The sequence below is a fragment of the Camarhynchus parvulus genome, chromosome 11 (assembly GCF_901933205.1).
Source record: "Camarhynchus parvulus chromosome 11, STF_HiC, whole genome shotgun sequence".
Taxonomy (NCBI): Eukaryota; Metazoa; Chordata; class Aves; order Passeriformes; family Thraupidae; genus Camarhynchus; species Camarhynchus parvulus.
Window position 1 is genome coordinate 1,656,173 of NC_044581.1, and position 14,078 is coordinate 1,670,250.

The following is a 14,078-nucleotide window of genomic DNA, read 5'->3' on the forward strand; positions in this document are numbered from 1 at the left end:
CTCCTTCCACTCCCTTTTAATCAAGGCACGGGACAGAACTCCATCTCCTGCAAGGGCATTTTTCCCTCGAGCCTGGAAGCGAAGAGGGAAGTCGGGATGCTTTGGGGAAGGTGCACCATCCCATGGATGCAGACCCAGGAATTGTGTTTGGGATGCCAAGATGGGACACACAAGGGTGTTGAGCAGAGGGAAGGGCTCCCACAGGGAAGCAGAGATCCATCCTGTGAGATGATCCCATCGCAGCCTGGACCTGCATTTCCCAGGCTGGAGTTGTGAATGATCCCTGCACTTCCCAGGCTGGCTATCTGAAAGATCCCTTCACTTCCCAGGCTGGAATTCTGCAGGATTCCTGCACTTCCCAGGCTGGAATTCTTCAGGATCCCTGCATTTCCCAGGCTGGAATTCTTCAGGATTCCTGCCCTTCCCAGGCTGGAATTGTGCAGGATCTGTGGGCACCGAGGCTCTGGAGCAGCAGGAATGTGACTGGGATGGGGGAATCTCCCTGTGGCATCAGAGAAATTCCTCATCTCGAGTGAAGGAAGCTCCTGTGATGTGCAGGATGCTCCCAGGGATTGATGCTTCACCTGGGATCCCAAGGGTGCAGCTCAGAGGGTTCAGGGCCGTGCTGGTGGGGCCACCTCTGCCCCCACATTCCCTGCGGAGCACCCGGAGTGACGCCAGCCCAAATTCCCACAAAAACCAGGAGCTTCCAAGGGCTTTGCATCCCCTCCTCCTGATTTCCCAGAGGAGCACATCTGAAGGCGCTGGGGTCACTCTCTGAACCAAGCCCTGTGCTGGATCTGTCTCCTGCTCCCTGTCCTTCCCAGGGAAAGGTGGAAGCTCTGGGAGAGGCTCCTCCAAGCCTGTCCCACCCCCAGGACACCGGGCAGCGCCACATCCTGCAGCGAGGGCACCTCCCAGCCCTGTCACTGCAGCCAGCCGGGCTCGGGGGTGATGCCAGAGGGTGGAGGGCAAAGGGACAACGGCTCCAGAGGCACCTGCATGAAGATCTCCATCATTTCACAAGTGTCACCTTCCTGGGAAAGGCTGGAGGTGGCAGGCACGAATTCCAGGGGTTCCTCAGCAGCTCTGGGGGTGACAGAGGCTGGGAAGGTGAGGGAGCATCCACAGGAATGGTGAAGAGTGGCAGGATGGGAATGCTGGGAATGCAGCAGCAGTGAGAGCAATTCCCAGGGTGAGAGGAGCGGGCTCTGTGCTGGGATGTGTTTAAAGGGTGTTGGGAAAAGCAGCTGCACTTCCCAGTCACAGGAATTTCCTGATTTTCCACTGCTCCTGCAGGAGCTGGGCTCTGCTGGCTCACCCACACTGCACAGCCCCAAATTTCCACCTTGGAGAGGGCACAGGAGTCATGGAAGGTCACAAGCACACACTGCAGGCACCAGGTCCCCTCCACCAGCCCAAATCCCATCCTTTTTCCACAGCTGGGATCCCTGGGAATTCAGAGCCTGCAGCACAGCCCGTGGGATGGTGAAGCAGCCCTGGCATGGACACTTTTCCTGCAGCAACTTTTCTTTGCTGTCCCCAAATCCCGGGAGATTCTAGGAGCACAGCGTGCCAGGAGATCCAGGGAATCCCTCTGGATGGATCCAGGGAAGGCCTCTGCAAATGGGCTCGGACAGACGGACAAATGTCCATGGGTGTTTTTATATGGAGCTAGGGAATGGCAGCCCAGAGCTGAAATAAATCCACCTGCCCCTGGAAAATGCCCTTCCAGTGGCTTCCAGCCCTTCCAGCAGCAGCAGGGCCATCCTGGGAAAGCTGCCTTGGGATAAAATCACTGACTTTTAGAGGCTTTGAGTAAATGTCCCTTTCGTGTTCTCTTGGTATTCCCTGGAGTGGGAATCAGCAGCAGGATGGGCACCTCCAAAAGTGATTCCTGCTTTCCCACCTTTGGATGCAGCCCAGGCATTTCCCTGGCAATACTCAGCCCTGTGGGGAGAATTCTGTGGAACAGAATCATGGACTGGGACCTTAAAGCTCATCCCATCCCACGCCTGCCATGGGCAGGGACACCTCCCATTACCACAGGTTGCTCCAGCCTGGCCTAGGACACTTTCAGGGATGGGGCAGCCACAACTTCTCTGGAAAAAATGTGCCAGGGCCTCCCCAAAATTATCCCGGAGCGATCCATTCCTTGAGAATCTGTGTCACACACGGCTGGGATAACGCCCTTCCTTCCACACCTGCATTTCCCTCTTGGCTGCTGCCTTGACGGCCTTCAGGGAGCCCCAAATTCCCAGGAAAAGAGCACATGGCACCAGGAACACCCCGTAACAGCCCCACAAGCCCAGCCCAAACAGGCAAATCCCAGCTCCTCGCTCCCGCTCCGCCGGCAGCCAGAGAAACTCTTGTTCTGTGAAAGCATCGTAAATATCCCAGCTCTGCAGTCCCCGAGGGCTGCATGGGGGATGCTGTCATCGAGGAAGGAGCGGGGAGCAGCAGCCACCCGCTCCTGACTCACCCAGGGAAGCTGTTTCCATCATTTTATTTGCCTGAGGTTGTTGGTAACTGTTGCTCAGTAGTGGCCACGGGCCCTTTAACACCTTTCTGCTCCAAGCGCCGCCGGCCAAAAGGGATGGGGGACATTCCAAGAGGGTTTGAAGCCCACAGAAAGCTCCCCCTGGATGATTTTTTGGGTCTCAGAGTCCTGCAACCCGCTGAAAGCTGCAGGAGCAATCCCAACAGCACAAGGAGTGACCAGGATATTTGCATGGGATGCACAACCAGAAGGTGATGGAGCAGCTGCAGCTGAAACTGAGCTTGGGAGAGGGACAAAATCCATGTGCTGGTTGGGGAGAGGAGCATTCCAGCATTCCAGGTTCTGAAACGTGCTCCCATCTCCCTCCAAAGGCAGCCAGAGCTGACCCAGGGGTCAGGCTTTGCCACCCACAGCTGGCCACAGCTGGACCCGCTGCTGAGTGTGGAGATCAGACCCTACCCACACAAAAAAAGGAGGAATTGGGAATTTTCACTCATTCCTTGGGCAGCTCGGTGCAGCCACGAGCCCGCATCAGGCAGGACCAGGGGAATCTCAGATTTGGGGAATGCCAGGATCACCTAGAGAGCTGACACAGGGAAGCTGGGCTGGGAGGGTGGCACAGGAGATGGTACACATCAGCAAGGGTCAGGGAACCCCAGAATGGGATTGGAAGGGACACCGATGGTTATCCAGTCCCACCCTGGACACTTTCCCCTATTCCAGGTGCTCCCAGCCTTGTCCAGCCTGGCCTTGGGCACTGCCAGGGATCCAGGGGCAGCCCCAGCTGCTCTGGGCACCCTGTGCTAGGGCCTGCCCAACCTCACTCTTCCCCAAATCCAATCACCCGGGCTTGCCACCACGGGGCTGCAGAGATGTCACCTTAAAGTGCCTTGCTGGGAGCACAGGGATCCTGAAAAAGGACAAACGTCCCAGGAAGGCGATGCCATGGCAGGGGAACACTGAGCTGTTTTCCAGGGATGAGGTTTGCAGGGCTCTGCTTTGGGACAGAGGTTGCTCTTAGAGCAGCTCTCACTTTTTGGGATACGAGGAAACGATGCTTCCACAGAGGATTAAAAGTGTAATCCTGTCACCAGCCCTGCTGGGAGTCCCTAGGCCCAAAAATCCAGTAAATGCTGATATCCTGCTAATCCCATATAGATAAAATCAGGAGATTTTGTTTTTCACAGATGTATTTTTGCAGCGAGGAGCGGGGTATTCCAGGAGATCTCCGAAACCCAGGAGCTGCCTCTCTGCCTGCCTCGAAATCCTCGCAGTGCCACAAGCTCGGACACTTCTCCGAAAGGAAAATTGAAATTCCACGAGGCAGAAAACACAAAATTTGGGAACAGCCAGACTGAGGATCTGCACAGTGCTAAACCCGAGGCAGCCACTGAGTCACCAGCTCGTTTCTAACCACTGGAAAGTGATCTGTGCTCAGCTTATCCCAGGAACAACCCTGGAACCGTCATCCTGAACGGGTTAACCTCGGCTGTTTAGGAGCAAAACCTCGTCTGCATATTTTTCTTGCATTTCCCATAAACAAAACTGCAATGTTTTCGTGGGGGGACTTCTTATAAATTAAACAGCCCCGACGACTCATCAGCTCCGCCGTGGATTTGGCCACGCCAGAGTTACCGGGTTCAGCCCTCAGGCTCAACTAAAACTTTGCTCTGTCCTAAGTTTCTGAATTATTCACAAAAAAATCCAACTTTTACAGCAAAGGTAGGACCCGTGAGGCGCCGATCCCAAGAGAAAGGATCCGACCTTTGCACAGCCTCTTTGCAAAGTCCCACAAGAGCAGAAGGATGTTTTTTAGCGCTCTGAAAACTGCCCAGGGATTTTTCCAAGCGGGACTAAGGCGGCTGGTCCAGCTCCATACCTGGACACCACCAGGACATCTCCATCCCCCAAAAGCCCCACTTCCCAAACTTTCCAGCTGCACAACCAGCACCGTTTGCTTCCCCCTTTCCCCACCCCCAGCAAGCGCTGGCGACAGAGAGAAACCCAAGGGATTTCCCAAGAAAAGAAGGGATTTTCCAAGAGAATGCCCTCACCTTTCCCGCAGAGCCGGGAGCTGCCTTTGCTGCCTTTCCAAGCCTCTCTCTGCGCTATCTCCAGTCTTCCCGCAGCTCCCGCCGAGCTGGAAATATCATTAAGCTCCAGTGAGGCGAAAAAAAAAAAAATATCCCAGGGAAAGCGTGGCAATATCCAAAGGGAGGGGAGCGAAGGTGTCGGGACGCGGGTCCCCGGCGGCCCCGCTCCACCTGCGCCGGGCTGCGGGAATCCTCCGGCGTGGAGCAGGCATGGATACTCCTCTGGTGCGTGCAGATGACTTCACTTCATTAGCATGCTCCTGAGAGTTCTCCCCGACTGTCTTTTTTACTGACTTTAAGGCTCTGCTAATCAAAATCCTGGAGTGGTTAACTATTTCCTGGCGCCGGGGCTTCGGGAGGATGGAAATCCTCGGGACGGCGGTGGCCGGGCTGGAGCAGGAGCCAGAGGCACCGGCTCGCCCACGGCAATTCTTGCTCCCAGGATTGGCAGGTCATGGCTCTGAGCACGTCCCAGTTCTGTCTCCTCAACCTCCGAGCTCTGCCGGGACCTTCCAGCGGCGACGGAGGGAAAGGGAGAGCGGGGATGGGATTCCTAGCCCGAAATTGTTGTGTTTTGGGAGAGGGTGAAGCGGTTCAGGCACTCGTTAACCTGTGGCATGGCACCAAATGTCCCTTCCACGAGGGGAGATGTGATTCCTGGGATGGGGGGACGTGTCCCTGCCCATGGCTCAGGGAATGGGATGAGCTTAAAGTCACTTTCAACCCAACCCATTCCATGATTTTGTGACCCAGCCACATCTCAGGTGATGCCACCCTCCAGAAATGCCACTTCATCCTCTTCCTCATGTATTTCGGGAGCAGAGCTGCCTTCAAGAGGGAAACCCACTCCTGGGATAGAAAAGGGGGAAGCAAAGCATGGAAAACAGAGCAACTCCCCTGTGGGCACACCTGGAGTGTGCGACAGGGCCAGGGACACTTCCCAGGGCTCCCAGCTCCAGCCTCCTGCCTGTCCTTTGGGATTCTGCCTGCTTCCGAGTTCCAGGTCAGGTTTTTCCCTGACAAGGAAAAACGGGAGTGGATTTTGCAACAGTGGGAGAGGAAAAAAATTGATTTAAAAGAGGGGCTCACTCCCATGGCCAGGGGGCACACATGGACACGTGTGCAGGGACGCAAGTGACCATCAGTGTGTCCATTAGTGTGTCCATGGACACGAGTGACCATCTGTGTGTCTGTGGACACGTGTCCATCAGTGTGTCCATGGACACGAGTGACCATCAGTCTGTCCACAGACACGTGCCTGTGGTCACCCCATCCCAGCACACGCAGGTGTCACACCAAGCACACGCGTGTGGGGAATTCTGGCTTTGACCACTCGGATCCCCGCACCAACTCCATCCCCAGGGAACAGCCCCCAGCCCCACAATCCATTGATCCTGGGGGTCTGGGAGCCTTTCCTGAAGCCTCTGGAGCGGGATCAGGAGCAGCTGTGGGGTCTGAGCCCAGATTCCTCCCCGGCACGGCGAGGTCGGGAGCAGCCGCATCCCGGAGCGTTCCCCGCTCCGTTCAGGAGCTGACCCACATTTTTTCCTCCTGATTCACAGCTCAGCTGCACTCAGGGCTATCTTTAGCCCCAGAGAGAGATGAGGAGAGGGCCCCTCTGCAATTCCAGCCTCCAAGGGCTGGGATTTTTCTGGGATATAAATATGTGCACACACCTTCCCTGCTTCCTACGGCGTCTCCCGGAGCAGAGCGGCGCAAGTTCCCGGCGCAGGTTTGATGCACGGAGGAGAATCCCAGAATCATTCCAGCTGGGAAAAACCTCCAAGATCATCCAGCCCTACCATTAACCAGCACAAAACCCCACATGGAGTCCAAGGGCCTCCTCAGGATCGGCTCAGAGTTGATTGTGACCCATTTTGGGACCCTCTGGGAACGGCGCTGGCTGCGGAGCATCGGAGCATTGGAGCATCGGGAGTTTTCCAAACCCATCTTGCTGATGGAGCCACCCCGCAGTCACCCCTGAGATGGGGCCCCCCAGAAGATGGGAGAGCTGTTTTTTAAGGGTAGACGATGCCAAACAAATCCGTTCCCTGCTCCAGCTGCTCCCGGCCAAGCTCCCAGGCACTTTCCCGGGCTGGGGAGGAACTCTTGTGGTCGTGGCCGCGTCCAGCACCCCCTGCACAAACGATAACATTGGAGCACTGTTTATCCCTGTCCTCCAGGGCGGGTTTTTCGGGATTTAAGCTGTTTCAGAGCCCTAAAGCCCATGTTTACTTTCCTGATGAGTAAAGCCCCGGCGCTGGTGCGGGGGAGCCTCCGGAGCTGGTGTGAGGTTAAGGATGTGCTTAAAGGGCTAAAAATGGATTTTCTTTCTTTCTCTTTTCTCCTTTTTTTTTTTAAAGCCACAAAGCAGTAAAAAACCCATCCCTGGGACTGGTGCATGAGACCTGCAACCACCACCACCCCCTCCTTGGGCAGAGCCCTGGAGATAAAAATGGACTGTGGACCTCAATTTGGGATTTTTTTGGCCCTAAACAGCCCTGATCCAGATCTGAAACCTTTCACCTGAAGATGCTACTTGGCTTCAAGAGCCAGCACCCAAGTTTGGCACAAATCTGTCACCAACCTCCTCTGAGACCAAGGGGTCTCCAGGAGAACTGAGTCAGAAACCTGGACGGGGTTTTGTGGAACCTCAAAGTCAGGTCATGCTTAGAGGAGATTAGGAATGGACTCCCTTCTCCCACTCCACAAAATCCACAGGGGCTTTCCCAGGAAGCAAGTTTAGGTGGGATTTTTAGGTGAGAACGCCTCCTCTGACCAAAGTTCATGTTTTCATTTCCTTTGTAAAATTGGAAAATAACTCCTAGGAGCTAGGACAGATCTCCTGGCATCCTGAGATCCAGCCCCACTGCCAAGGCACTGGTGACACCTCAATTCACATGCTGGGATGGATGGAGGGGATTTGTCCATGGGATTTTCACATCCCATCAGGAGCCAGGTTGGCACTCTCCCTTACAGCCCCAAATCTCTTAAAAATCTCCTTTTCCCAGCAGCTCTGCTGAGGTCAGGACATCAGATCCTCACCATGACCTCGATTCCTCTCCTGGATTTGGGTGATCTCCCTTTGGAAACATGTATCCCCACAGTTCCTTTTCCTAAAGTCAAGAATCAGCAATTTAAAAGCCATAAATCATAAGAAATGCTGCTTAAACCAGAGGTGTCAGATCAGAAAGTCTCTTCCAGCCCAGACTATTCTCAGATTCCATGATAACCATGGGAAGAAGGTCGATGGAGCTTCTCACACTGATAGTGTAACCACAAATAAAATAAAAAAAAAAAAGTCTGGGAATTTGAAGGCCATTTAAAGTTATTCCTGACTTATTTAATGCATGGACACCAACCACAGCAAGATGATGCCCCACAAAATCCCAGGTGGAGCACGTTGGGATGGGTGGGTGCTCTCCATCCATCCATCCATCCATCCATCCATCCATCCATCCATCCATCCATCCATCCATCCATTCTTCCCCCTCCCTCCCAGCTATCCCACGGAATGTGACTCAACTCTTTCATAACAAACACAAGTTGGGGAAAACCAAGAGAAAAAAAAAAAAAATAACCCAACCCAGGCAGCAGCAGCAGCACAGGCTTCCTTCAATAATAAACATCTAAAAATGTTAATTAAATCATGCTTTTCATGGAAAACGATGGGAAAATACTTTCACACAATGCTCAAATCAACACAGATTTTTTTTCTTTTTTTTCTTCCCCCTCCGTCTCCCCGCAGCCAAAGGGATGGAGAGTGGGATGAGCTGCGGATCTGAGGGAGCCACTTTGTGCTGCAGGGAAGCATCTCCAGAGGACGCCAGATGACTTCACGTGCCATGAATGTGGCTCCCAACGAGCCTGTGGTAAACAGAGATATCAGAGCCAGATGTTTGATACTGGCCGCTCCTTTTGGGCGGCCACAGCCTCCCAGTGGCGCTGGAAAACCGCAGGAGAGCTTGGAGCCTTCTCATCTGGGAGCTTCATCCCTCCAAAGAGAGCATGGGAGAAACACCAGCCTTGGAATCCGGGGTGGATAAGCCCAAAAAAGGGCAAGGTGGCACATGGGAGGGTGAAGGGCTCCTGCAGTTTGGGGTTTCTCCCCCCAGATGTGTGAGCTCGGAGCAGCAGGGGCTGAAATCTCTTCTGGCAATAACAAGGTCTTGGAGCACATCCACCCTTTTCCCTAAAATCCATCCTCAGGGATGTTTTAGGGACAACTTCCAGGGTGTCCCAACGAGGTGAGCACACCTTGCAGAGGGGTCTTGGTCTGGTTGCTGCCTCTGCATCTCCCCCAGAGCTCTGCAGTGGTGCCAGCACTTCAAAAAGGGCTCCTTCCACATGGGGGTTTATGGAATGCAGGAGACATCACACAGCCCGTTTTCCTTGTGTGTCCTTTCAATCCTGGGTTCCAAAGGGATGCCTGCAGAGGAGCTATGAGCCCTCTGCTCATTCCCAAAGCTGGGAAATGCTGGATCCTGGGTTCTTCCTGGACATGGCCGCTGTCCCAGCAAGACCAGTGTCCCAGCAGATGGAGAGGGGCAGGCATGAGAGGCTGGGAGCAAATTCCTCTGCTGCCACTTTGAGGACTTCATGGTCCAGTCATTCCCATAGGAATTCCTTCTGTGGCCTCTCCTGGTGAGGGATCAGTACCAGGTTGGATCCAATGATCTTGGAGCTCTTTTCTAGCCTCGGTGAGCCTGTGATCCTGTGGATCTACAGCCTCTGCCAAGGTCACCTGGGGATGTTGGGGACCACCAACCCTCCAATCCCAAGCCCATTCCCAGTTTTAAAGCTGGGAAACACTTGGTGGGTGGGGAAGGCTGGGGTGGCTTTGGGTGGCTCCTTGGTGGCTCTCCAGCAGCTCTGCCCTTCCTGAGGTGCCTCTGGCGGCCGAGTTCAGGAATTCCCATGGAGCGTGGCTGGGCTGGGTGATGAGGGATGGACTCAGCTCCTCACCAGCTGCTGCCATTCTGGAATTGCTATTTAAAGCCTTGAGAATTCCTGGAAAAACCAACCCAGAGCGAGCAGAATGGCAAAGGAGAGGGAGCAGAAAGGGCATGTCTGGCACTGTTAATGGGCTCTGACACTTCCAGCAGCCACATTTTCCCGATTTTCTGGGATTCTCCAAGCGTCTCCTTGAGAACAGCTCTCACTGAGCTGTCCCCAAAAAGCAACCAGACAAAAGCTGGTTAGGAAGCAGTCAAACAATAGACCAGCAGATCCCATGGATGGGCTCCAAGACCCCAAAAGTGGGAGGGTGAGGAAAAGCCGACTGAGAAGGGACAGGGAAGCAGGAGGCTTCCTCGAAACCCAGCAGCCACTGTGCTCCTGGCTGGGAGGAGACTGGGAGACACTTTGGGGTGGGACTGGAGTGGCCTGAGTCAGACAAAAGCATCCTGACAATAACGCTCCGGGGCCAGGAATTCAATGGGAACCGAGCGCTGGAAGTCGCCCAGCAGGATAATTCGGAGTGTGTGGAGCTGGCTGCTCCCAGCTGTTTGGGGAAAGCCAAATCTCTGCCACCATCCCCTGGGCGCTCCCTCCACCCTCTTGGAGAGAGCTCATCCCAGTTCTCATCCTCTCAATGCCACAACTGATGCCATCATTCCAGAGAGGAGAGCGCCCGGATCCGCTGCCTCCGCCCCTCGTCTGTTCTCCTTATTCCTGGATTGACGGAAGGATCCTCCTGGGAATGCCGTGGTGGAGCTGCCTCCCGGAGCAGCCAAAAGGAGCTGATGGAACCTTGGACATGGGCAGGGAGCCTGTCACTGAGAGGCTGAGCTTTGCTTCTCCAAGAAAATCCCTGCAGGAATGCTCCAACATCATCCAAGCACATAGAGAAGAACAGGTCGGAGCATCACATGGAGCATTCCCACGTAATCCAGGAGCATTCCCACATAATCCAGGAGCATTTCCACATAATCCAGGAGCATTCCCATGTAATCCAGGAGCTCCACCCCAAAGCCAGGGATCCAACCTCAGAGCACAGTTCTCCCATCCAGGCTCATTCTCTGCATTTCAGAGAGAATTCCTTGAGGAATTTTTCCAGCAGCACACCCCTTCTCCCCACATGTGGCAGAGCCCTGCTGAGGGGGACCAACCCCAGTTGTTGACCCCAACCTTCTTCCAGTGGGATCCACCAGGCTCCCAGGAAACCCTGCTGTGCTCCCAGAACAAACCTTCCTGCATCCCCAGCTCCAAGGACGGCACCAGCCTGGAAAACTCAATACCAAAGCCAAGATCCATCCATCCATCCATTCATCCATCCATGATCCATCCATCCATCCATCCATCCATCCATCCATCCATCCATCATCCATCCATGATCCATCCATCCATCCATCCATCCATCCATCCATCCATCCATCCATCCATCCATCCATCCATCCATCCACCCACTGACTTGGGACAGCAGTAGGGGAAAAAACCACCCCCAAAACTGAGCAGAAAAGGGTCAGGCTGCATTTTTGGGAGCAGAGTTTTGTTGACACCATTGCTGCCAAGGGGAGGGGGACGAGGGAAGGAGGAGAGGCCACGGACACTACAGAGGGTCACCAGGAAAAATGCAGATTCCGCGAGGAGCAGCCGGTGGACACGCTGGGAAACGCTTCCAAAGCGCTCCAAAAGCTTCGCCCCAGACTAAAGTAAACAAACCCCACGGAGGGACAGATCCAGCCCCTTCCCAGGATGGTGTCCAAGCATCTCCAATTCCTCCACTGCGGGCTGAGAAAGGACAGGACTCAACCACGACCCAGCCAGGTCATGTCAACTTTCCCAGCATGGTTTCAGCAGCCACAGCCCAACATTCTTTGGATATCCATCACCCTTTGGAAGCTGGAAATGCCTTTCCCCCCGCCCCCTCTTTTTCCATGCCAGGGTTTGCCTTCTCCCATCACCTAAGATGTAGGGATGGTGCTGAAGTTTGGCTGGGATTTCATCAGTCTGGAATGGGGAAAAGCTTGGAAAAGTTGTAGGTTTTGTTTTGCACAGCGAAGTTCTAGATTTGCTTCAACTATTTTATTCTGTTTTATTTTATTTTTTAATTTTTTATTTTATTTATGCCTTAATTAACAAAATATCATCTCTGGGACCCAGCACAAGCCCCAGGAGTAGCCATGGAGATGCCAATCCCTGGCCAAACCCAGCAAAGACCAATAAACCACGGAAGATTTGCTGTTCCCAACAATTCCTGCTTAGAAGCCCAATTCCCATGGAAAAAGGGGACTTTTCCAGAAAAAGAATCACCACTCAGCACTTTGCAAATCCAAACTCCCAGTAAATCATCTCAGTCCCAGGTAGGGGGCTGGAAAAATGGATTTTTTTAGTTCACTGCAAGTTCCAGTGAACTTGGAGGGGGGAAATGCTCTGAGGGCAGCTCCGAGAAAAAACTGGAGGCTGGATGAGCTAAAAAGCCGTGGGAAAAACCTGGGAAAAGCCTCACCTAGACCAAATCCATCTCAATCATTGTGGCATTTTGACCTTTTCAAAGAAAACCGAGGGTGCTACCATTCCCCAGTGGAATTTTGTGATGTTCCAGGTATTTTAGGATGTTTTTCCCTTCGGTGTCTGAGGGAAGCAGCTCAGGATCAGTGTCCTTCTTTTTCCCTTCAACAAAACTGTTCCGACCAGAATTTCCCTTCTATCCAGGCTGCCTCACTAAGGGACAGCCTGGATTTCTCAGGACTCTCATCTTTCCCTTTGTTTTGTTTCCCAGGGATTTCTCCTTCCCCTGTCTTAACTCCTGGAGTTTGGGGCACAACAATTTCCTGCAGGCGGCCGGAGCCGTGTGACCTTTATGAAACAACACAGGGAGCACCTCCATTCCCAAACCTATGTTCCAAAATCCATTTCCTTGGAAGCAGAAGGGACCCTGGTGCCAGCCAGCCCCAGATTGGCAAAGCCACGGCACTGAACTGATGCAAAATTCCTGCTGGAGTCACCAGAGCCAGCGACCGGATTGGAGCACAGCAGCAACACTTTGAGAAAAGCCAATTTTTGTGGTTCCTCCATCCCTGTACAGCTTCAACAGCTCTTCCTAACCATGATATCCAAGGAAAATCTGTCCTACCCAGGTGGGAAACACCACTGTGCAGGGAAGAGCAGCTCCATCCAAGCTCCATCATTCCTGCATCCCAGTGCTGCCCCAGAGACCCTGGATGGCAAAAAGTGACCCCAAAAAGCAACCCTGGAGCATTTCCAACCCCCACGAGCCTCTCTTGCCCTCCCGTTCCTCTTTTTCCAGTAGCTTTCCCAACATCTCCCGTGCAAACCCAAGGGAATTGCATTTGAAAGGAGCTGCGAGTGGAGCTGACACCGCGATCTGCCAGGGCGTGAATCACGCTCACGTTATCAGCCAGTGGGAGAGAATTCCAGGATCCAGCTGGGAGCAGCTCCAGGCTGTGGGGTTGTTTGGACAGGAGAGAATTCCAGGATCCAGCCGGGAGCAGCTCCAGGCTGCGGGGTTCTTTGGCACGATCCGCTCGGCTCCTCTCCCGCTGCTGGTATCATTTCATTTCAAAGCATTGTGGAAGAACAGAAATCAAGGAAAAAAGGGAAGAAAAGGATTTTCTGGGGCCGGCCCCTGCTGGAGAATTGAAATCTTTCAGCACAAAAGGTGTTTTTTCAAGATATTTGCTTTGCTTCCCATGGTGGGAAATGGGTTTATTTATGGGATTATTATCCACTAAAGCAGGAGGAATTTGAGAATTCCTTAAGTGGCGTCTTGGCCTGCTGGCTTTAGGAGCCTTCAGATTCAGCTGGATCCATGGAAAAGTCACTTTTCACTCCACACACCACCCCAAAGAGCTGCTCTCCTCCAAATCCACCCAAACTTTCCAGGGCTTCTCCTTGCTCCAGCTCTCGCCCACATCCACCCTGCTCCAGCAGATCTTCCCCGCTTCCCTGCCAGCTTGGAGCAAGTTCGCGGGAGCAGCCCAGCCAAAACAAGCCATTTCTGGGATATTTTTGAAAGGTTTGGGTTGGAATTTTTTCTCCCCTTGGACAGATGGAGCAGCAGCTCTGCCGAGGGAGACCTCGCTGCTCCGAGCTGGGGCAGAACAGTTGATTCCCAATAAAAATGTGGTGATTTCCCAGTTTTACAGAGGAAATGAAAACGTAAGGTTTGGTCAGAGGAGGTTTTCACTTACAAATCCCACCTAACCTGGGTTTTTATGGAGTGGGAGAAAAGGGTCCCTTCCCTCACGTGAGCAGAGGACATTTCCCACACACACAGCCTAAAAAAGGCCAGGTTTAGATGGATTCTGGGAATCCAAGCCAATTTTGCATCCTCTGCTGCCTGGTTATTTTATTCCTGATAAATATTTCCCTCTCCCAAGCCCTCTTCCCTCACAAGAAGACACCTGCCATGGGATCAGGTGGGACACAGGGACCTAAAGCAACTCCTTGATTTTACAGACAAATCCCAGGGCACTGTCCCAGTTTCTTTTACTTTTTCCAGATCTAAAGATGATTTGAGC

At 53.4% G+C, this 14,078-nt stretch overlaps 1 protein-coding gene across 4 annotated transcripts in view; it reads right to left on the reverse strand.

The window, feature by feature from the left end:
* The window catches only part of ZNF469 (zinc finger protein 469), a 173,248-nt gene that overhangs the window by 51,521 nt on the left and 107,649 nt on the right, over positions 1-14,078 (reverse strand). For 2 of the 4 annotated variants that reach the window (XM_030955953.1, XM_030955951.1), the window contains exon 1: positions 4,555-4,859. The exons of the other annotated variants lie outside the window; for them this stretch is intronic. The gene's annotated coding sequence lies outside the window, so the exon portion shown is untranslated. Of the gene's footprint in view, positions 1-4,554; positions 4,860-14,078 lie in introns of those variants that run through there. 4 annotated transcript variants of the gene reach the window in all.